The following is a 23,634-nucleotide window of genomic DNA, read 5'->3' on the forward strand; positions in this document are numbered from 1 at the left end:
GTGCTTTAACCAATCATATTTAAATTTCAAAGTCAAACTGCTGTTAATAACGAAAAAATGAACTTCAAAACAAGAATTATTCTACCACATTTCACTGAAAAAATGCATTTTCACTACAACTCATTTCTTTTACGCTGGTTCAACTAGACTCTACTGTATTTTCATACTCTACAACTTTTGAAAGTCCATACGCATGATCTACATTTCATTAAGTATACTTCAGATATATTCTTTTGTGTCTCAAGGATTATTTAAACCATGTGTTGTGTGTTACTGTATTTAAAAATGACTCTTTAATCAAAATAACTTTAAAACAACTAATCCTCACTTAGGCTGGTCAGCTGAATCCACATCGTGGTCCAGGAAAAATAAATCTACTCTCAAGAATGCGAATGCAGACAACAATTAGACACAGATGTGAGCAAAATTAGTTACAGTTTACAAAATGCTACACTTCACATGCTTTTAGTTTTTTATGTGTAGTACAAGATTACAGTGCAGAAGGAAACATAGTCTTATAATGACTTATCTAAAAAGAACACCTATTTCTGATTGCTGTTGATTTCCTCTCATGTTTGATAATATCTCTGGAAGTTTCTGTGTTGCAAAGGTCTAAAACCACAATGTGTTTTGAAAATAATTAGGGATATTTCCATTCAAAAGAGAAAAATATTGTTTTATTGTTTGTAGAAAAGTGATGTGAGGCATTCAGTAAGTTCACATTTTCTGCTTTACACCCATAAACTTAGTATGTTTCTTGTCTTCCCCTAATCTGGTATTTTTAATTCAAATACTTCTATGAGTGCAAAAATATTTCCCGTAACATAACAAATGGTTATCTTATATTACAATCAAGTCATTTCACTTTAATGCTTTTTAAAACTCATTGTATAGGATACTCATAGTCGCATATCGACAGAGTTGTGAAAATACAAATAGCAACAAGCAGAACTTCTTAGAATTCAAATTCAAGAATCCTAAACTAGTAACTTTGACTTCTGATTAGTTAATGAGGTCTTTTAAGTTTGCCTTTTTTCTAATTAAATTTATAATTCTTCACAGATGTAACTTTTGTTGATGTTCAATTTGTCTCTCTCATTTTGTTAAACCTCACATAGTACTTCGCCAATCCATTGAATAGCCACATTAAATCTGTTAATACCATGCTCTTCAACCCCAGAAATTATTTCCAGAAGGCAAACTTGCTTTGAGAGATCATCAAACAAGACTTAAGGTACACATTTTATCACATTTTCCCTACCACAGAGCTCAGGATGCAGAGCAAAATTCATGACTTTTGCACTGTTTATTATACTTTGCTAAATTACAAATCAAAAGCATCTGACAGAAGATCATGCGTGAAGCCAAAAAGTTAATAATGTTCTGTGAAAAGTAAACTGTAAATGGAAAGGGATTCTAAATCTCAGCAGCACAGAGCAAATAAAATGTAGGTACTTGTCTAAATTATGGGTTTTCCATAGGCTTTTTTTTGCTTGCTAGAAGCAATTTTTATAAAATGACTATAATTTAAAACTTTTTTTTCAAACTGAAAAGAAATTTTCAAAGTGAAAGTACTGAGCTTATCTAAATAAATAGAGTTGGCAGGCAAGCTAGTTTTGTCCAACCACAGATCAACCTGAGTACTCCAAATTTGAAAGACAATGGCAATTTTCTCATCAGAATGTATTTTATATATATAAAAAAATTTCCTTAGCCATAAATCTGTGTTTTAAGCAGGGTATATTCTTGCTAAAATTTCTCCTCAATCGATATCTCCAACTATGGCATCAGTGTTGTAATGAAAACTTAAATTTTAAAAATAAAACCCTAAACCTAAAATTGAAATGAAGTTCTAGGGAGATGTAGATGTTTTTTCAATGTTAACACTGTATTTCCTTCTTTATCAAAGACTCCAATAAAATAAATGCTTTACTACTACTGCTGATTATTTTAATGTAGTATACTACATTACTTTTTGCAATGCGTCGTTTAAAGAAAATGACAAAATAGAGTCCGCATGAAAAAACAAGTAAGTATTTAAACCACATGGATGCTACCTATAGCTTTGAAGGATTGTTTTCAATATCAATTTATTTAAAATGTTGAATTAAATACTTTTGATATTTGATTAAACAAGTGGTTTTATTCTAGCTGCAAGTCTTTTTCTTCTTTACAATGTATTCTTATTCGATTTTCACAAATGGAAATTTTCTTCTGAGAAAATCATTTATCATGTCTATGAAACTCACACAGCAGTGGACTTCCATTTGGCCCTCTAAAACCGAACAGTGGCTCAATTAGGCTTCTATGTCTGTCACCGCAAAGAATGTTCAAAGATTGAAAATCCATGACTGCTTGCTCACTTACTGAACACTCTGGGCCTTGGGAGAACTCAAGCATGGAGAACGTCAAATATCAAATATTTGATAATGCAAAAGCATGACTATACATGTGTGCATGTCCTTAGACCCCAGACTTGGCGGGGGCGGGGAAGACTCACGCAAGCATAAAATAAAACCTACTTTGAAAGACACATTATAAAAACAATCTCAAACCTATAAAACTACACTATGTGCTTACTATCAACTTTTTGTACCCCTTGCCATTTTAAGAAATAAAACATAAAAACGTTTGTCTAAATTCAATGACAGCTCTGAATTTATTGAATTCTTGCAAATGCTATGCTTAAATGTGTTCAAAAACTCCTCCCAAGAAATATAAACCCATGAGTCATTAACAACTCATATACTGATTTTGAATGGCAAATATTTTAAATGATAATTCAAAAGTTTACAGATCTTGTTTTTAACTTCAAGGTCCAGTCAAGCCTTACAAAGTGTCAATAAGAGAAAAATATATTAATTGGGTAAATATTTGTTATATCACCTTTTGAAGATAAGTTTAATATAACGTTTAATTCATTTATTGAAGCAAAAAGATTTTCTTCCTTAAAAAGTGCTATCAATTTAACGTTATCTGTTGTCCTTTCAAATGTTAAACGCTTCATTTTTTCATATCAAATTAAAGTGTGTAAGAAAAGTTATTTATGTATTGCAATAAACATATATGTACCGCTTTATTCAATATCACACAAATATATTTGAGATTTGTGCAGCAATTCAGAAAAGAGATATGAAGTCATCTCCCTACAAGAATATGGTCCTGCATTATATTTATTTATCTAGAGCATAACAAAAGTAATTGTTAACAATTAATTTGTAATTCTCTCTTAATGATCCTAATCGCTCATAATTTGAAGGTTGAGAATTCTACTTCTAGGATGAAGCCCTGTGGCTCATAAAGTACTAGGTACAAAGTGTCATAATTTTCCCCATGCCATAATGTTTTTCTTTGAAAACAAATCAAAACAATAATAAAAGCGCTCCTGTTAGCTTGGGCTTTGCCCACAGGACAGCTGTTGTCAGTCACTACAATTTTTCAAACAGTCAGCTTGTACTTACAGCGCTTACATCTGCTGCATCCACCAGTTTAATGTGTTCCTTCGAATTTTCTGGGTTAGCAAACCTCCATTCCTGACATAGTTTTGCTCCTGGATTGGGACGCGCGAGGGCTCTCAGGCGCTCTGGTGCAGCCGCGGCGCTTCTGGGAGCGGAGCGCCTCTGCAGGGGAAAGCTCCGCGCAGGGGGCAGGCGCCTGGCCGCTGCCGCAGGCTCGGGCTGCCGAGCGACTGAGCGAAAACGCGTTCCCCAGGAAGAAACCCGCCACAGTGGACGGCAACAGGAAGGCTTAAAGTCGGAAGTGGCACTGGAGAGTTTCTACCTCGCCCCAAACTCGGAGCCATCAGCTCCCACCGTTCTGTTTGGTAACAGCTTTGCGCCCTGCGCTCCTTCCCCACCAAACAGCAGCCGCAGATAGCATCTGAGAACCCTAGACAAAGAAACAGCAGAATCTCATCCCTCGATTTGTTTGCGCAGCCTTGTAGGTCTGCCCATGGAGCCTCGGGGCTTTTTTTTTTCTTCTTCTTCTTTTTTTTTTTTTTTTTTTTTTTTGGTTTTTGCAACGCAAACCACAGCTATTCTCTTGTCCTAACCTTATTGGTTTAAATGCAACAATTGAAAGGATCACTGCTCTGTCTGACTCAACCTTGCTGCTTTAAAAAAAAAAAAAATTATTATGTAAATGAACGCGCCCCACGCTATCTGAATAAACAGCTGTGTGAGAATAACTTCTCTGAGACACGGTCAACACACACGCGTCCTCTTGCAACAGTAGTTACCAATTAAGATCTTTGGGGAGTAGTTACACGTTATCTTTTACACTTTTCCTAAACGTTTTTCAGGCCCTGAAACTTAGGGAATCCACTACTTTTCAGAATTTATTTCCCAAGTAACGTACCTACTACTGAAACAGGTCTGGGGGAAATAAAAAACTAGAATGGCCATTTCCCTTCAAGTAGAAAGCGAAAAAGCAAACGTGCAAGCTATTATCAGTTTAATAATGAAAGCCTGAAGGATGAATCCTAAATGATTTCTAGAATGGCAAGTCTTCGGTGAATAATTCCTTGGATATGAACCAGATAATGTTTCAGTGGTAATATTTTAAAATGATTTTTGGAAAAGCTTCATGTTATCTAGAACTCTTTCTTTACAGTTTATTCTTTGAAAAAATTCTTACCTCAGAATCTATGCATGACAGTGTATAACACTCACCTAAAGAGCTGAGCTTCAGTTATGTTTTATGCAGATACATGACTTTGGTGCTAAGACTTAACCGTTATGTAGATTTCATATATTCAAAGAAGGCATCGTTTGTTTATTTTGATGCTAGTCACTGATTGTAACCAATTTTGTGCTCTAAAATAAAATCTTTATACCCATTGGAGTTTTCTTAAAACTGTTTTGTCATCACCCATAGAATACTATTCTACTTATTAGGTTTTTTATTTAAAAAAAAAAAAGCATCCTCATTTTTTAGGCGCTTGATAGATGTGAAAAAATTTTTTAAAATCACAACTTTTTGCATGACTTTATAATACATTTCCAGATCATCAACTAATAAAACACATAGACACAATCATAACTTTATATTGCTAATATGTAAATGAAAGCACCATTCCGATGAAAACAAAAAATTAAAAAGCTGCTAATGACCAAAATTTAATACAGACTTCCCCCCAACCGCCGAAAGTATGCCAGTCTGAATTCCTCAGAAAAGAACACTTTGTCAGACATAGGCTACAGCTTAAACTGCAAACTCACCTAGGATTTCATTTTGTATAGTACCAGCAAGGAATCATGGGCTAGTCATCTACCATATTTGGGAAGCCAGGTCAAGAAACAGTTGATTGCTATTGGATCTGTTCATATATGCAGCAGAAATAGAATTATGTTACCACCTACTGCACTTTCTCAGACCAGAAGTATCAGTTATTCAATATACTAAAGTATATATGCAGAAAATAAAATACAACTTGTAATGGAGATTTCCAGCATTGTCAGATAAAATGTAATGTTATGGTAATTCAATCTATGATATCAAACAGTAAATACTTTTGCAACCACATTTATTTCTAAGCTCTATAAAATCTAAAATTTGAGGTGTTGGTTGGAGAATTAAACAATGTTTGAAATTTTACATTTAGCTGTTGTATTCATGCTTCCAATTGTTTAAAAATTATTTTAGACATAAGAGAGTAAGAAATTATTTTTCTAATCCATGAAAGATTACACTGACAAATCCAGAATATAAGAACTATACAAAATCAAAACAGTGGGAATATTATGTAAAGTGTGTCACATTTATATACAAGTTACTTGCCCACATTATAGTTAAATGTATCATATTATATGTTTTTATGTTGAAATTTAATTTGTATTTATATAACCAAATGAAATATTAAATAAATGATGCATATAATTATGAAGAAAATTAGTGAAAGTATGATGAATGTAATGTGACCACTAATTGATGTGATACAGCTCATGCTACATAATTATGTAACAAAGAGCTCAGTCACTGACTAAAAGTAATATCCATGTGCATATTTACTACTTTTATGGAGTTTCATTTTCCTGAAGCAAAATTAGATGGATTAAAAACAATCACGTTTACCCATAAATTGTGTATGGTTACTACTTCTGAATATCTAATATATAATAATTACTATCGCATGAAATTTAAACCAAAAGTAAGTTATCCTATGATAAACAGCCACATTTAAGCTATTAATGACACCCAGTTTGTAGTGTATTGATAGCCTCCTATTTCTAAATCTTCTAAAACTATAACTATATTATGTAACTTAACCATACCCTTTAAGGACTAAATAGTTCCCTAAATACAGTCATACATATAACTACAAAATTTAGGAAAATGTGTTGAACATTGCTACTAGTAAAAGGTAATAGAAGAAAGCATTGTTATTTCATATTTGCCATGGAAATCTCAATACATAAATGTATGAAAAGGAGTTTTAAATTTTTCCCATATGCTTTTTCCCCAATAAAAAAATACATAATTTTATCTGAAAAGGGAAAATACTTGAAATATTCAACTGTAATGAAATGTTTGAAAACCCTCAAGGAGACAATATCTTTCACAGGCTGTATCGCCAACCAGGTTTTATCTGACAGAGCCAGCTGTTGCCTAGATACCTGCCTGGTTATGTGGAGGAAATCTTCAATTTTGGTAGAAGAGTTTAGTGTTTTAGGTTAAGGGCATGATAAAAAAGATACGCATATATATATATATATATATATATATATATATATATACACACATGATATTTACATTACATTTGTAATATTAATACATATTACAAATGTTATTTATATATATATGTATATAGACAAGGACAGATACAAGGAACTCATTACAACAATCTAAAAGGTAACTTGGACTTTTCTAAAACTTCATGAGTAAACAATTGATTAATCAAATTAAGTATAACAAATAAACACTGAGAAAACAAAGGATAAAATATGAGTGTCCCTTTTCCTTTTCATTCCAATAATGAAAATAAAGCTATTTTACAGTTTTGAAGTTGTCAATAAATGAGGCACTTTGAAGTTATTTTTCTTCTATTTGTGTTTACTTTGAAATAACTTTAGAAGTCAGCATGCATGCTATTACCTGGTCCAACAGTTTACTAATCTCTTTGTTTCTATGCTTTTTATGAGATGATTATTTCTCAAAAATAAGAGTACAGTAAGTTGCAAAATATAACCAGCACTTAAAGACTAACACATTTTCTTAAAAAAGCAAAATCCTAGCCATTATTTCTTCCACATGATTAAAATCAATATGTGAAAGTATTCAACATTTTGTAATTCAGACTGTTCAAAATAGAATGGCAAATAGAGTATCCCAAAATACTATACTTCCAGTCTTCCTGGTTTCATATAAATTTATTTTTCTTGTGGTCCATGCCATGGCACTACCTCCCTGGCTTCTTTATGGAGCCTTTGGAACCGTGTCTGGATGGCTGACACTATGATCCTTGTTGGCATTTGGAGTGGTCACTTCCATGACCTGCTCTTTCCCCACCAGCACGAGACCTACAATGAGGGTCCTGCTCCCAGGAACCTTCTGCTGAAATGTAACCAAGTAAAACATCCTCTATTTATTTTAAGAATGATATTAAACCTGCCAAATTGAAGGTCTACCACTATTTTGTGAAATGTTTTCCATTCAAACTCCAACATGATTAGCTTTTAACAGTAAAGTTAAGGAGGTAATTAACTATTAGCTGTACCATGGAAAATTATTTTAATACACATTAAAGTCTTTATACCAACACAATATGAAAATATAACCTATTTCCTGACTTCCTAAAGAGCACGTTTATTATTACATATTAATAATAACATTTATTTATGTAGGGTGGGAAACTTGTTATCCTATGTAGTAATGACTGCCTATTGGATTTTTTTCTTTTAAGTATTATTCTTAATAGAAACTTTGAGCAGCACTTGATAGCAAGGGCAGTGGCAGATTTTTAAGGAAAGGGGATGAGATAATATATATACTTAAACAAAATGACAAAACAGGTTTCCTCTTTTAAAATCAACTGATTTTCCAAAATGGCAAACAGTTACTTTTTCTTCCTTCTGCCAAAAAATATATAAATAATTGGTCCTGGAAGCATATGTTTAATCTCAGCGATGTTATTTTGCTTTCTCATGCTGTAAAATGGGTTTCTGTTGACATGAAACAACCTAGAAAACCCAGGTTATTTCTTCTTGAAGATTTTTTCCTCTAAGCCATGGGCAAAACCAATCTTGTCAGCGCCTCCCAAAACATGTAAGAGGATCTGGAAATTTGCTTTGTGTTTTTCAGATTTCATGACAGCTGAGTTCACAGTTTTTAAATTCTTTGGAAACAATGAATAGCTCATGGAGGAAAGACGGGAATTAGCATTTATGAAGTGCTTACTACATGCCAGGCACTGTGCTAGGCATTTTATATTTTTGTGAATCCTGATTTTTTTAAGTATGAGTGATTTTTCCCTCACTATTTGTTCTGGAACCTGCCTCATTTTTCTAGCACCATCAAAGTCACTTCTAAACGGTAGATGGAGCAACGGGACATTAATGTCTCCTCATTGTATCATCATTTTGAAGCAAGGTGATAGCCCATAAAGTTAACAAAAATCCAGAAAAATGTGTGATATTTGAAATGATACATATTGTTATATACCAAAATAATATATTCAACATGGAAGAGAAAAAAATCACTATATAGTAGCTGATTATTTCTGAGCATATACTGCAAGCAGATTCAAAAATAAAAGCACATTAAATGGTCAATAGAGAAAAAATCCTTGAACTTGAAATGCTCAAATTATGAGATATGGGATTTTTCTCCTTACATCTTCAAAAAGGTTAATTATTTTCCTAGAGATTATAAATATCCCAAATTATTCTTTATATTGAAAAGCAGAGTTCGAGTTTACAACAAACAATTATATGCATGTCTTGTTTCATAGTTATATCAATTTATTACATTTTACCTTTCTTAATTTCAGTTACCCAGTATGATGTGCTTTGTTTTTAATAGTTATTATATCATAAACACTTGATTTATTCACTGAGGAAATAATTATAGTAAAAGTGCACTCCACATTTCCTGATGCATTTGGATGTATAGTTTAAGTATTCAGAATCAAGAAGTTCCATTATTATTAAAAAGCAATTGCCAGAGATTGGGGAGAGGCAGCCCCCAAACCTAACAACCTATAGAATTTTTTTCTTCTTTCAAGCAGCATTAACTTTTTCCTCCTCCAGTCTCCCAAATCGGAAAGAAAAGAAAAGAAAAAAAAAAAAAAGAGTAACCTCTAAAGCTGTTTTAGACAGAAGGTCAGAATTCAAAGGATCAGTAACTTAATCCACTGTGCACTACAATCACATTGCTATTGGAAACACAACCAGAAGCACCATTATTCTGAAGTTTTTATTAAGCAATGTCAATAGGTATACAACCTGGAGGTTTCTCTCTACTGTAAGGTTTATCTAGATTCATACTTGCAAGTGATCAAATTGCCTTGGGTCCTTGGGTTTTACTTTAGTATACTATGGTGTGAAGGAAAAAAAGTAGACTCTATAACACATACTAAGGAAAACAATAGCTTCAGTTTGTTCAAATACTTAAAACAGAAATCCTTTCTGCAACCCAAATGTAAGTACGATTAAACATTTTGTGGTCTTCAGATACTCATAATTAAGAGGAATGCTTGTTTTAGATGGTTTAATATTTGGGTTATTATACTGATTATTGAAATATGTGATTCATGTTCTTTCAAAAAATATAAACCTGGAAAGTATCCTCTGCCTCTTTCAGGGATTATGTTTTAATATTATCAATGATCTGGTTCACCTGAAATACAGAGTAAAGCAAAGCTAAGGATCTCGGAATTTTGAGTTAGTATGTTTTAAATGTGGAAGTTTCTTTAAAACAACACCCTGGTTGATAGAGAGTACAGGCTGGTGGCTTGTTTTTTTAATCAATACAAGGAGAAACAAATAGTTTACCAAGAGGTCAGAGCGCCCATAGAGGAGGCCTCTGCTGCACGATTATCACTGACAACCTCTGCTGAAAGATCTGCAAGCCCCCATTAGCTTTGGCCTCTCGGGATTGCTGTTCACTTTCCTTCCTGTCCTTCCCTGAGAGGAGGATTTTCCCTGCTTGTAGAGAGTGGATGCAGGGGAATGGGTAAGGAGAAGGTGAAGGAGGGACAGGACGAAAACAAAGTAAAAAAAAAAAAAAGAATTTGCTATTCAAAACAATGATCCAAAAACCTGCCCAAGAATCCCAGCCTTTTTAAAAGAATGACAGCCTTTGACTTAGAAATTCTAAAGGAAAAAGACAATGTTTTCAGATATGCAGACTCTATGCATTTTAAATTTGCAGTATCATCATAGTATACCTGTCTCTTTTAGGATAAATTGTATTCGATAAACCTAAAAATGGACACAAATATGGATGACTGAACTCACCACAAATAAATGTATTTATGAATAATTATTGAAGACTATTAAACAGGAGGGCCCACATCTTTAAGCTCTGTATTTAGAATTTTCCAAAATTATGCCTATTATCCACCCATGAATGACTTACACGTGAAAAGGAAAAAAGTTAGACATTTCACATTAAGATCTTCTTAAGGTTGGGTGCGGTGGCTCACCCCTGAAATCCCAGCACTTTGGGAGGTCAAGGCAGGCAGATCACAAGGTCAGGAGTTGGAGACCAGCCTGACCAACATTGTGAAACCCCATCTCTACTAAGAATAAAAATTAAAAAAATTAGCCGGGCGTGGTGGCACGCACCTGTAATCCCAGCTACTCAGGAGGCTGAGGCAGGAGAATTGCTTGAACCTGGAAGGCAGAGGTTGCAGTGAGCCGAGATCCCACCATTGCTCTTCAGCTTGGTGACAGAGCTAGACTCCATCTCAAAAAAAAAAAAAAAAAAAAATCTTCTTAAAGCAATACATGGCAACCCTGATTTCCTATTCCATTTTTGTATATTCTTGGATTTTGTGTCTATCATTATTCAAGGTTGAAATGCTATTCTTTTCCTTAAGTGTGTAGAATTATTAACATCTCTCTATAGTCAAGGGTACTATTCACCAGATTAAAACAAATGCACCAGAGATTCAAGTGAATTCTAATTCTGGTTTCAACATGGGCTTTCTCTATGTCCTTTGTTGTCACAGTACTAATTCTCTCAATTTATAATTTATGACTAGCTAGCTATTAAATGGATGCAGTGGTACACACCTTACCAAAATGGTATGTGGATGAAAATGTTTACTGCTATGGTAAAGCTCCCATGGAGAAAAAAAATAGCAACAGAAAAGTTAATTTCAAATCAATTTAATTGAATGAGTGTGGAATGAGTGCTTAAACAGGGCATAGTTTCCAGGGTTTAGCACATAGGATGTGCTTGGTGAATGTTATTAAATTAATTAATACATGCACACAAGGCTACTTGAGGGAACATGGCCCTGGTTTGTGAAAGAAAAATGATTTCCTTGAATTTCCTTTGCTTTCATTTTCTTTTTTCTTACAGATTGTTATATTTTCCTTCCACTGAAAACTTTAAAGCTGGACTGGCTAGGGCATTATCATTATAGGAATATTAATTTCATTTTATGTACAAAAATATTTAAAATAATTTATGGGACAAAATTGAGTCCTTAAAAACCGTGCTAGGAATTTGCCATCCTGACAACAGGGAGTGACCAAACAGCAAGGAAATTAAGGTATTAGAACAGACTTGAAATCACTATATTCATATGATGTATGTATTTAAATGGAACAGGAAAAAGGAATAAAAAGTTCAGTTTTAGGCTAAAAAATAGCCACCATCTACTGCATTCTAGCTATGTCATATTCTTCCCTAAGTATACTGTTATCTTAATACCAGTTCATAGTTCCCTTTTAATTCCTAACCAAAATAAGCAGAAAAATTAATTTAAAAATGTAAAAGAGTACTCAATAGGATGAAAGTATATTTAAAGAAACCCTACATGTCCTGCCTTTCAGAAATAGTTCATTGTAGGTGTGTCCACACCACCATCATTTTTAAGTTTTGCAGCTTATAGATGGTTCAGAAATCTAACCAACAAAGTTAGTCAGCTGGTCTGTCAGCTAGTAATCAGTCACTCGATAAATATTTATCATGCATCTAGTATGTGCCAGGTACTACGGGCATAGATGAAACAGTAAACAAGGTAGACGGAATTCCCACACTTAAGGAAATTATGTGTGCATAGAAGTGTAAATAAATGAAAAGATGGCTGACTGAACATATGCATTCATTTTTGCTTTCTCTATAAATCCCCTAGAGCACCAGTAAAGAGTTTTTTCTAAGACATAAATCCCCAAGAATGAAGAAAAGCAGGTAATAGGAAAACAGTAACACATTTCAATTAATTATTTAATTAATTTAGAGACAGGTTCTCACTCTGTCACCCAGACTGGGGTGCAGTGATGCAATCATGGCTGTCTGCATCCTTGACTTGGCAGGCTCAACCAATCCTCCTGCCTCAGCCTCTGAGTAGCTGAGACTACAGGCACTTGCCACCATGCCTAGCTATTTTTTTTTTTTTTTTAATTTTAGGTAGATAGTCACTCTATTGCCCAGACAGGTCTCAAACTCCTGAGCTCAAGCGATGCTCCCACCTTGGCCTCCCAAAGTGCTGTGATTATAGGCATGAGACACTACACTCAGCCTTAACAAATTTTAAAAGTAGGGGAAAAAAATCCAAACCACGCAGAACATTAGTAACTCACTTAGCAGATATGAGAAAGCTGAATCCTAAGTTGGCAGTAAGGAAAGCTGAAAAGAAATCCAGCTTACACCACCCAACTCCTCCCATCCCCAACATCTTAGCAATCGATGATACCAGGTACTTCTGCAAGTGGAGGTACAAGTATGGCTACCATAAGGAGGATTGGGTACAAGTCAGTATAAGATGCAGTAAGACCCTTTTCTCCACTCTACATAGTCAGCTCTACATAGTCAGTAAAACAAGTAGACTATGGATTGTAGGAGAAGCCCTGGTGTGTGCTGAAGAAGCAGGCACCATTTTGATAACAGGCAGATTATAAAACACTCATGCTGAATGCTGGGATAACTGCCCCTGCTCCCTTCCTCCCTTCCTCCATAACTTTTCCTCATTAGGGTTCCCAGAACACTGTCAGCCAGTGATCATCCAGGCAGGAGCCTGAATTGGTTTCACTAAGTATTCAGACCAGCCCCAAAGGAAAGATCTAAATCGCTTATATCTGGGGACCTCCTAAGGAGAGAACTCAATCTGATCACTCCAAAGTAAAAACTACGGGCAACAAGTCATTTAACTAAAGTAAAAACCATGGGCAACAAGTCATTAACAAAGTTAATGCCCTGCTCTTAAATATAAGCCAACAGTTAAGAATTATGAAGAGTCTGAGGAAAGCTTCTCAAGAAATGTAGAAACCAATGAAAAGAAAAGCAACTTGCAGGAAACAGAGATCAAAGAAAAGCAACTGTCAAAAAAACAAAAATAAACTCCCATTAATATGAAACGAGAAATAAGAGAAGATACTGAAGCCATGAAACAAGATAAGAAAACAACAATAATTTTTTTTTCTTTTAAAAGAACATCTAACAACAAAAAGGAGCCCTTGGAAATAAAAAGTAAGATAACTGGAAAATAAAATTCAAAGAGATTTGAAAATAAAATTGTTGAATTCTCCCAGAGAAGAGAGTAAGAAGAGATGGAAAATAGAGAAGTATAGAAAATATAAGAAAATGAGAAGTTATAGTTCTGGTTGTCCAACACCCAGATAACTAGAGTTTCAGAAAGAGAGGAGGGACAATAAAGGCTAAAATTTAGGTCAATAATTCTAAGATATTTCCTAGGGCATGAGTTTTCGGATTGAAAGAGCTCAATGATTAACTAACAAAAAGAATAAAAACAATTCACACCAATGGATATTATTTGGAAATTTCAGAACACAAAAAAGATGGCCCCTACAAACTCCTAGAGAGAAAAAACAGACCACATACAAAGCCTAGGTCATGACTTGAGACTTCTCAATTGGAACATGTATTTCTAGAAGGTAGTAAAGCAATGGCCTCAAATTCCTAGATGACAAATAATTCCCAGCCTACTAAACTTTGTAAGTAGGAAAATTAAATATTTCAATTAAATTTAAAACATTTTCAGACAAGTGAATTCTCAAAAAGTTAACTTTCCAATCAGGTTGATTTCCCAATCCTTTCTCAGGAAGCTAACAGAGGGTGTGTTCCATTAAATTTAGGAAGCAAACCTCCTTTACAAACTAGATAATCCAAATAGGAGAAAGATGAATATAATTTCTGGTGCTTATGGAAAAGGAAATTCTAGAATGATAGTTATGCCCTAGCCATGACAGTCCAAATTGCAGAAGGTCAGAAGGCTCCAGGAACACTTTCATGAAGATGAGGGAATTGATAAAATAACAGATACATCTGAACATATGCAAAGAAGAGGGAAACAAATAGAGAAGAGCACAGAATTGAATTATTAAAAGGACTCAACTTAATTCAACAACACATCAAAAAGATTATACACCATGACCAAGTGAGGGTTATCTCTATGATTCAAGGTTGATTTAACATTTCAAGTCAATAAATATGATACACCACATTAAAAGAATGACACTTCAAAAGCACTGATCACCTCAACAGGTACAAGAATAACATTTAACAAAGTTCAACATTCTCTCATGGTAAAAATTCTCAATGAAATAGGTATAGAAGGAAATTTCCTCAACATAATAAAGGCCATTTATAAAAGGCCTACAGCTAACATCATAATCAATGAAGAAAACCTAAAGGCTTTTCCTCTAAGATCTGGTACAAGGCAAGGATCCCCATTCTCAACATACCACCTCTGTTCAAAATAGTACTGGAAGTATTCACAAGAGCAGTCAGAGAAGAAAGATAAATAGAAGGTATCAAACTTGGAAAGGAAGAAGTAAAAAGTATTTCTGTTTGCTGGTGATATGATGCTATATGTAGAAAACCCCTTAAAGACTCCACAAAAAAAAGTTAGAACCAATCAATTAATTCAGTAAAGTGGTAGGATACAAAATCAGCAAGTAAATATCAGCTGCATTTTTTATGCTAATAATAATCTATTTGAAAAAGAAATCAAGAAAGCAATTTCATTTACAATAGCATCAAAAAGAATGAAATGCTTAGAAACAAATTTAACTAAGGAAGTAAAAGATCTGTACATTGAAAATTATATGAAACATTGATGAAAGAAATTAAGAAGACACAAATAAATGAAAAGGTATCTTGTGTTTGTGGATTGGAGGGATAAATATTGTTAAAATGTCCATACTACTCAAAGCAACTTACACATTCAATATGATTCTTGTCAAAATTGTAATGGCATTTTCCCCAGAAATAGTGAAAAACAATTCTAAAATTTATATAGAACCACAAAAGTCTCCAAATAGCCAAAACAATTTTGAGAAAGAAAAGCAAAGTTGGAGGCATCACACGTCCTGATTTCAAAGTATATTACAAAGTTATAATAATCAAAAGAACATGGTACTGGCCTGAAAACAGACACATAAACCAGTGGAACAGGATAGAGAGACCAGAAATAAACCCAAGCACATATGGTCAACTAATTTTCAACAAGACCACCAATAAGACCAATAAGGAAAGGATAGTCTCTTCAATAAATGGTCCTGGGAAAGCTGGATATCCATATGCAAAAGAATAAAACTGAATTCTTATCTTAGACCAGACACACAAAAAAACTCCAAATGGATTAAAGATCTAAATGTAAGACTTGATACCATACAAATCCTAGAGGAAAACAGCGGAAAAACTCCTTGACATTGGTCTTGGTGATGATTTTTTTGGAAAGGACAAAAAAGGCAAAGGCAATAAAAGCAAAAATAAACAAGTGGGACTACATTAAACTAAAAGCTCTGCACAACAGATAAAACAATCAATAAAATGAAAAGGCAGCCTACGGATAGGGAGAAAATATTCACAAACCATATATCTGATAATTGGTTAATATCCAAAATATAAGACGTTCACATAACTCAATAGGAAAATAACGAAGAACCCAATTAAAAAATGAGCAGAGGACCTAAACAGACATTTTTCAAAAACAGACATACAAATGGCCAACATGTATATAAAATAATAAACATCACTAATCATCGGGGAAATGCAAGTCAAAACCACAGCAAGATATCACCTTACACCTGTTAGGACATCTGTTACCAAAAAGTCAAGAAATAACAAGTGTCGATGAAAGTGTGGAGAAAAGGAAACCTTTGTAGGCTATTGATGAGAATGTAAGGTGGTACAACCATTGTGGAAAACAGTATGAAAGTTCCTCAGAAAATTAAAAATAGTACTGCCATATGAATAGAATCGCCATATGACCTAGCAATCCGTTTGCTGGATATACAACCAAATAAAATGAAATTACCACCTTGTAGACGTATCTGCACTCCCATGTTCATTGCAGCGTTATTCACAATAGCCAAGCCATAGAAACAACTTCAGTGTCCACTGACAGATAATGAATAAAGAAACTGTAGTATATATACACAATGGAGTATAATTCAGCCTTAAAAAAAGTAATCCTGTTATTTTCAACAACTTTGAGCAAATTATACTAAGTGAAATAAGCCAGACACAGAAAGTTAACTACTGCATAATCTTATTTATATATGGAATATTTTCTTTAAAAGTCAAATGCATAGAAAGAGTAGAATGTGGTTACCAGGGGCAAGGAAGGGGAGGAAACCGGGAGAGGTAGGTGAAGGGTGTAGGTGAAAGCTTGTAGTTCTATAGGATGAACAAGTCTAGACATCTAGTGTATAGCTTGAATACTACAGTCAATTATATTACATTGTATGCTGAAAATTTGCAGAGAGTAGGTTTTAGATACTCTACTACAAAACAAACAAAAAGTAACTAGAGAAGATGATGAATAGATTAATTTGACTACAGTAATCGTTTCACTATATATGTGCCTATCAAAATATCATGTTGTACATCTTAAATATGTATAATTTTTAAAAATGGGAATACTACCTCATGCTAGAAGAGCTTACATACAGGGGGAGTAATGTAAATTCCAAACATTGATCCAACAAAAATCAGGATATACGCATCCTGGAAGAAAGGCAGGACTGGCAGTATTTGTGTACGAATGTGTTGGGGGTGGGAGTGAGATGAAGGAGACAAATCCTCATCTTCCATGGTGACAAGTCAACAAATAACATCTAAAACATGAAAGATCAACAAAGAACAGCATAACAAAAATTCAGCTGAAAAGTGAGAAGCGTTTTTCTCTGGGTAGGGGAAAGCAAGATGAGAGGAGGACAGGAGACTCCCCTCTACACAACAATTTTTTTTTCTTTTTGAGACAGAATTTTGTTCTTGTCACCCAGGCTGGAGTATAGTGGTGTGATCTCGGCTCACTGCAACCTCCGCCTCCCGGGTTCAAGTGATTCTCCTGCCTCAGCCTCCTAAGTAGCAGGGATTACAGGTGCCCGCCACGATGCCCAGATAATTTTTGTATTTTCAGTAAAGATGGGGTTTCACTATGTTGGCCAGGCTGGTCTCGAACTCCTGACCTCAGGCAATCTACCTGCCTCTGCCTCCCAACGTGCTGGGATTACAGGTATGAGTCACCACACCTGGACAACAATTTTTATAGAATTGAGTTTTAAATTACACACATATAATTTTGATTGAAAATATAAAACTAGACATTTTTCTGCTCCCATGTATGGTGCATGTGTATAAATTATTGACAAATAGTTAAAAATCAAATTCAGGTAAAATTTGGCAGACAGGGCTGTGTGCGAAGCAGTGAGTGCTATTATAGTTAGCCAAAGAGGGCCCCTTGAAGGGGGTGTCATTTGAGTTAAGACGTAAACAATGAAAAGGTAATATACTTGTAAAAACTGGGGTGAGGAGGGAGTGGTCTACACAAAAGGAACAGCAAGTTCAAAGGGAGCAAGCTTGGCAAGTAGGAGGGAAGAAAGAAATGTGGATAATAGTGAACAAGAAGGAAAGAACGGGGCCAGGGCTGGGTGTGGGGCATGGGACTTTGTTGGCCAGGTAAAGAGTAGGATTTTATTCTGGTTGTAATGAGATGTCACTAAAGGTGGCTTTTGTTTGCTTGCTTTCGTTTTTGAGCAGAAAAGTGACATGATCTGATTTGTGTGTAAGGAAGGCTGCTGTGTGGAGGATGAACTATACAGAGAGCAAAATAGAGGCAGGAAGGCAAATTAGAGGGTTATTCTAGTAGTCCAGGTGAAAGGAGTGTAATCTGACCAGGGTTTTCTCTGGGCAACTGATGATATGTGGTCAGATTTAGGGTATATTTGGAATTAGAATCAATAGAATTTGTAAATTGAATGTGAGTTTCAGGCAAAGAAAGAAATTAAGGATGACTGAAGTCTCTCAGCGTAAACAAGAAACACCAGTGATTTGACTTTCATCTTCATTCTTCTTTCTGCTTTCTTGCTCATACAAGAACATGACATAAACACAAAAAGCTGGAACAATCAAAATCTGAACATTAACTGCAAGTTTTCATCACCATCTTCTCAAACTATCTGAAGCTGCCACTGCCCTGCCTAGGCTCCCTCTGCAGCAGCCTCTTTTCTGTCATTTCCATTTACCATGCTCACTCCTGTCTCTGTGTATATGCTTAAGTGTCTCTGTACTCACCAGCCTGATATAAATGTCCTTACTTCTCTTTTCTATTTAATCAACCTCTTTTCCATACTTTACTCCAGACATTAACAAGGAGGAAGCAAGCAGATACTAAATGGTACATGCATACTGGAGGTAACCTTTCAGGAACACAGACATTTTAGATCCAGGCCCCATGAAAGAAGCCCAAGCTATCCATGTGGTGGAAGAGAAATCGCAGCCTGCCAGCCATCCCAGCAAGGTACTAGATATGAAAGTGAAGCTATGTTCGACATTCTAGCCCCAGCCACCATTTGACAGAAATTGGGAGAGACCCCAAGCAATACCAGCAGAAGGGCCATCCATCTGAGCTCAGCCAATCCACGGAATCATGAACAAATAAAATGGTGGGGTGGTTAGTAATGCAGCAGTACCTAATAAAAATATCCATCATTACATTGAAGTCACTCTTGCAAATACTTCCAATCACAAGGATATTATTAAAACCAATGGACACATTTCTGCCTTTATCTGAATTGTCTTAATTGCAGCATTTTTATTGTGATAAAATATATATAACATAAAATGTACCATTTTACACAGTTTTAAGCATGCAGCTCTGTGTCATGAAATACATTCACGTTGTTGTGCATCACCATCATTCATCCACAGAATTTTTTCATCTTCCCAAACGTAAACTTTGTACCCATTAAATACTAACTCCCTATCTCTGCCTCTACCCAGCCCCTGGTTAACTACCATTCTACTTTCTGTCTTTGTGAATTTGACTTCGCTAGGTACCTTACGTAAGTGGAATCATGTTATAAGTGTAGCATTGTAGTATCATCTTAATTGTTGCATCTGACATTGCTGTACATTCCCTCTTTGAAATGTTCTCCCTGTGAGATCTTGTCACAAAACTGCCTTTTGCCTCATTTTTTGATTCTTCCATCTTGGTCTCTTTTTAGGGTTGTTCTTGACCTACTGACTCAGCTTCCTCTGAAACACCAGGCTCTCTCCAACATCTTCTCCTGTGTGATCTCATTCCCATATCTACCTCAATAACCACATAGATGCAAGTGGTAACCAAAGCCCCATCTCTAATATAACGAAGCTAATTTTTAAAATTTGAACTATACCCCGATGTATTTTCTTTTCTCAGCAATTATGATCCATCCCCCCTCCTACTCCCAGTCTTTCTGCCATTAAGATTAGGCTTGCGAGGAGGCTAAGGAAGATTTTAATAGAAGATATGATGTAAGGGAAGACCCTTTGAGATAAGAAGGGGAAGAGAAGTACCTTCTAGTTGTGGGCACTGATTGCTAGAAATGGAAACTCATGCACTGTATAAGGCGGGGTAGGCTTAAGAAGTGGTAGCCATAAGAATAGTGACCAAGCCTAAATCAAGAATTCAGTTTTGAACCTCCTTAGAATGTAGAATATATAAACAAAAATTAAACTGTCAGGAATAAAAAACCAGAAATCTTGCCTAGTATGAGGTGATATTTTATTGGGATCTGATAAGATTGTGATAACCCCAGGAATATACAGTAGCAAGGTTTTAAAAAGTAAGGAAGTATATATGAGTTATACTTCACAATAACATGTAAGTTGTAAAGAAATGAAGACATCAGAAAACTTTATGATTTATAATTTAAGGTTTGAAGATACGTGAGGTAATATATTTTATAATCATTGGATTGCCTTGTATATTCTTGGTCAACCTTTTAGGGTATTCGAAACCTTTACTACATCCTAGAGTCATAGACATAATCACAATTTCAAATGGCTAGAAGACTTTGGTTAAGTGATGCTAATGTTTAAAGAAGACTCAATCCACTAAACTTATGTGTTAAATAAAATACTTAAATGAATGAAATTTTTATTTTGTACAAAATAACCAGATGTAGAAGTAAAATAAATTCTGTAAACTGACTTTTAGCTTTGAAATGAACAAGTATTTATCAAAGCACAAATGAATGGGGGAATTCCTTTCTATGCATAAAAGGCTTCCTCAAGCATGAAATCTCGCCTACTACAGTAGAGAGAAGAATGCCTAGGTCTTCAGTGGGTATATGAAACGGCAGAGGAAATTGATGAACTAAGTGGAGGCTCTATGTGAGGATGAAGAGGCCACAAATGGATCACTTGAGCCTCAAGGCTACCGTGGAGACCAAGAACCTGAACAGTAGGGCCCACAATGATGCTGGACAAGACCATAGAGGATCAGTCACACCTGTACGTACTCCTACCCAGGTTTCACGGTGATTTAGTCGGATGAGTATATCTCTACAGGGGCCACAGAGAACACCCAGCACAGCACAGGCACTAAGGCCAGGATGACACACTCATGAGCCCCTGGAGACTTCAATTACCCCAGGGAGAAGGATGAACAGAGGTACACTGGAGAAACCAGAACCGTCAGGACTGAAATCCTGAAAGGACCACCTGTGTGCCTGAAGAGATTGTTTCTTGAAATAGGCATATTTGAGGGGTTTTATTGTTGTTAGTTTTTGTTTTGCTACAGTGTGCCTGGAAGCAAGAAGCAATAGGATGTGAAAAATAAAATTACCTTTGATTTTACACCTGTATTGTGCATGAATTGTGATAGCAATATTTTAACAGACAACTTCTTCTGTGCCCAAAACCCAATCCACCCTCAACACTGCACCCACACTACCAGACCATCTTTATAAATGCCAAGCTCATCATATCTCTCACTTTAAACTCCTTCACAGATTTTAGGTGAAGTTCAAAATCCTCAGTTTATCCAGTGTACAGAGCTCCCTTGGCATAAATAACTCCATCTTAGAAAAAAATTCCCTCTCACATTTCAAAAAGCATCATGCTAACAGGAGCCAGATGTTGGCCTAATCAATAGAGACTGTTCCCAACCAGATAGGGATGTAACCAGGCACACTCTTTACTATTAGTCCTCACTCTATGTCTATAAAAAGAGTAGGACTTCATCATCTTGAGATGGCTGTCTTAACACACACTGTCCTGCTGTCACTCAGGATCAGCACCCAGCACCTGCCACTGAAGGTTCTGCCCAAATCACAGACTCTTCTTGCACAATCCTCACAATCCTTGTTGACATCCCTCAGGATCAGTCCAGGATATTCTCCTTGCTCACTTCTCTTTCCTTGGATTGGTTCAATAGCCTCTTTTTTCTGAACCCTTTCCTCTTGATGTTGAATGTCACTTTTTTGTGGAATGTGTGATCTATAACATTTATGTATTAATTAAATATACTATTATGCATGGTTTGCAATATTGACTGACTTATGGCTTGGCTTGAACCTATGGGCCCATGGCTTTCGCTACCAGGTGAATGGGCAGTACCAAGGAGAATTACCTTTTTGGGAACTCCATGTAGCTTATGGTTTCTATGACTGAAATAGCATCAATAAAAGTCTGATGTTGTGGAAAAACACAAATGTTCATGGACCTGGGTATGTCTGACCTTCCACCACTCATGCCATCCAGCATAAGCTGCCTTCCCCTGCCTGCAGCCCTGCCTCTGCGGCACATCTATTCTAGCCATTCTGAGATGCTAGTAGTTCCCCAAACCTGATGTCCTCATTCATGCATTTGTGCTGCTCCCTGGCCTGGAATGTCCAGCCCCTACTGTCTTTCAAAGTTCAACTTAGCATTACCCTAGTAATCTCATAATCTCACCCCTCTTAGTGTAGCCAACTAGCTGCCCCATAGGCACTTCAAATGCAATCTATACCAAAGTAAACTTACATTCTTGTTCTTATAACCTGCTTCCTTATCTATCTCTTTCACTGGGGGTACAACCAGTAATTCAAGCTGGAAACATACAGATTTTCTTTTCCTCTTCCTTCTCCACATCTAAATCTAAACTCAAGTCCAGCTGATGGCCCCTTTACCTCTCCTGTCCTCAATCTCTGAGGACCTTGCCCACCTTGTGTTGCTGGCTCAGACTCCTCCCAGCAGGTCCCACTGCCACCAGTGTTCTCGATCCACACTGCAGCCTGCAGGTGGACTGCCATTCTGGCCACTTCACTGCAGGACTTAAAACCCTTCAACAGTTCACAAGACCCCATTATCAAAGATAATCAAAGGTATCAAAGATTATCAAAGCCCAAATCCATAAAGCAGCTGGCCAGGCCCTCCACAGTCTAGATCTGGTCCCCTTTTTCACTCTGGCCCGGGATCACCCGTGGCCCTAAACTGCCAGTGGCACTAGGCACGTGCTTCTCAAGCATCTTTACACATATTGTCCCTGCCATGTGCGACATCCTTAAGACATTTAGTTAGACACAAAATTAAAAAAAGAAAATTAGGGCCATGGTAATACTTTCAGACAAATTTCCATGGGAACAAATATGGAATGAAAGAGGCTTCTTCTGCCATGTCAGTCTCTGCATTAACTTCTCCCTCATTCACCCCCATCTATAAGCTGCTCTATGCCAAAAGGAGATGAAATGCTGGTGGAAGTAAAAGGAAAGAGGAGAATATAACCAGGGGTCAGACTGAAGCCTCAGGCAAGGTACATGCAAGCAATGGCCTAGGACAGACTAAATCCTCAAGATTTGGACTTTCTGAAAGACAGCAAAAAATTGAAATGCAATTTTATCAGAGCTGAAAAAAATATGTATAACACTCATCCTTACAGTATGAACCAAAAACTAGATACCTCTACAGTTGTACCAATCATGCAGACACACGGAAGTGTGCCTAAAATTGCTTTGAAGAATGTTCCGCTCTTTCCTGTCCTCTTAGAGGACTGAAAAGAAATGTCTACATCCTCCTCCCACCCCCACACACACTCAGCTCCCTATCATACACAATCTGGTGTGCAGACACCACTTATAACTGTCTCCCTTCAGTGTGTCATTTGGGGGTTTATTGGTATTTTAGTTAACAGGTTGATTCTAAGTCTTTACAATAATAATAAAAAAGCACTTTGTATACACACATGGGCACAGA

General features: G+C 35.9%; 1 protein-coding gene across 9 annotated transcripts in view; it reads right to left on the reverse strand.

Moving 5' to 3' along the window:
- The window catches only part of EYA1 (EYA transcriptional coactivator and phosphatase 1), a 342,170-nt gene that overhangs the window by 163,211 nt on the left and 155,325 nt on the right, over positions 1 to 23,634 (reverse strand). For 3 of the 9 annotated variants that reach the window (XM_015145559.3, XM_077942833.1, XM_077942834.1), the window contains exon 1: positions 3,462 to 3,987. The exons of 4 other annotated variants lie outside the window; for them this stretch is intronic. The gene's annotated coding sequence lies outside the window, so the exon portion shown is untranslated. Of the gene's footprint in view, positions 1 to 3,461; positions 4,139 to 23,634 lie in introns of those variants that run through there. 2 more of the 9 variants (XM_015145557.3, XM_002805373.4) reach the window with 2 other exon arrangements.

The sequence above is a fragment of the Macaca mulatta genome, chromosome 8 (assembly GCF_049350105.2).
Source record: "Macaca mulatta isolate MMU2019108-1 chromosome 8, T2T-MMU8v2.0, whole genome shotgun sequence".
Classification (NCBI taxonomy): domain Eukaryota; kingdom Metazoa; phylum Chordata; class Mammalia; order Primates; family Cercopithecidae; genus Macaca; species Macaca mulatta.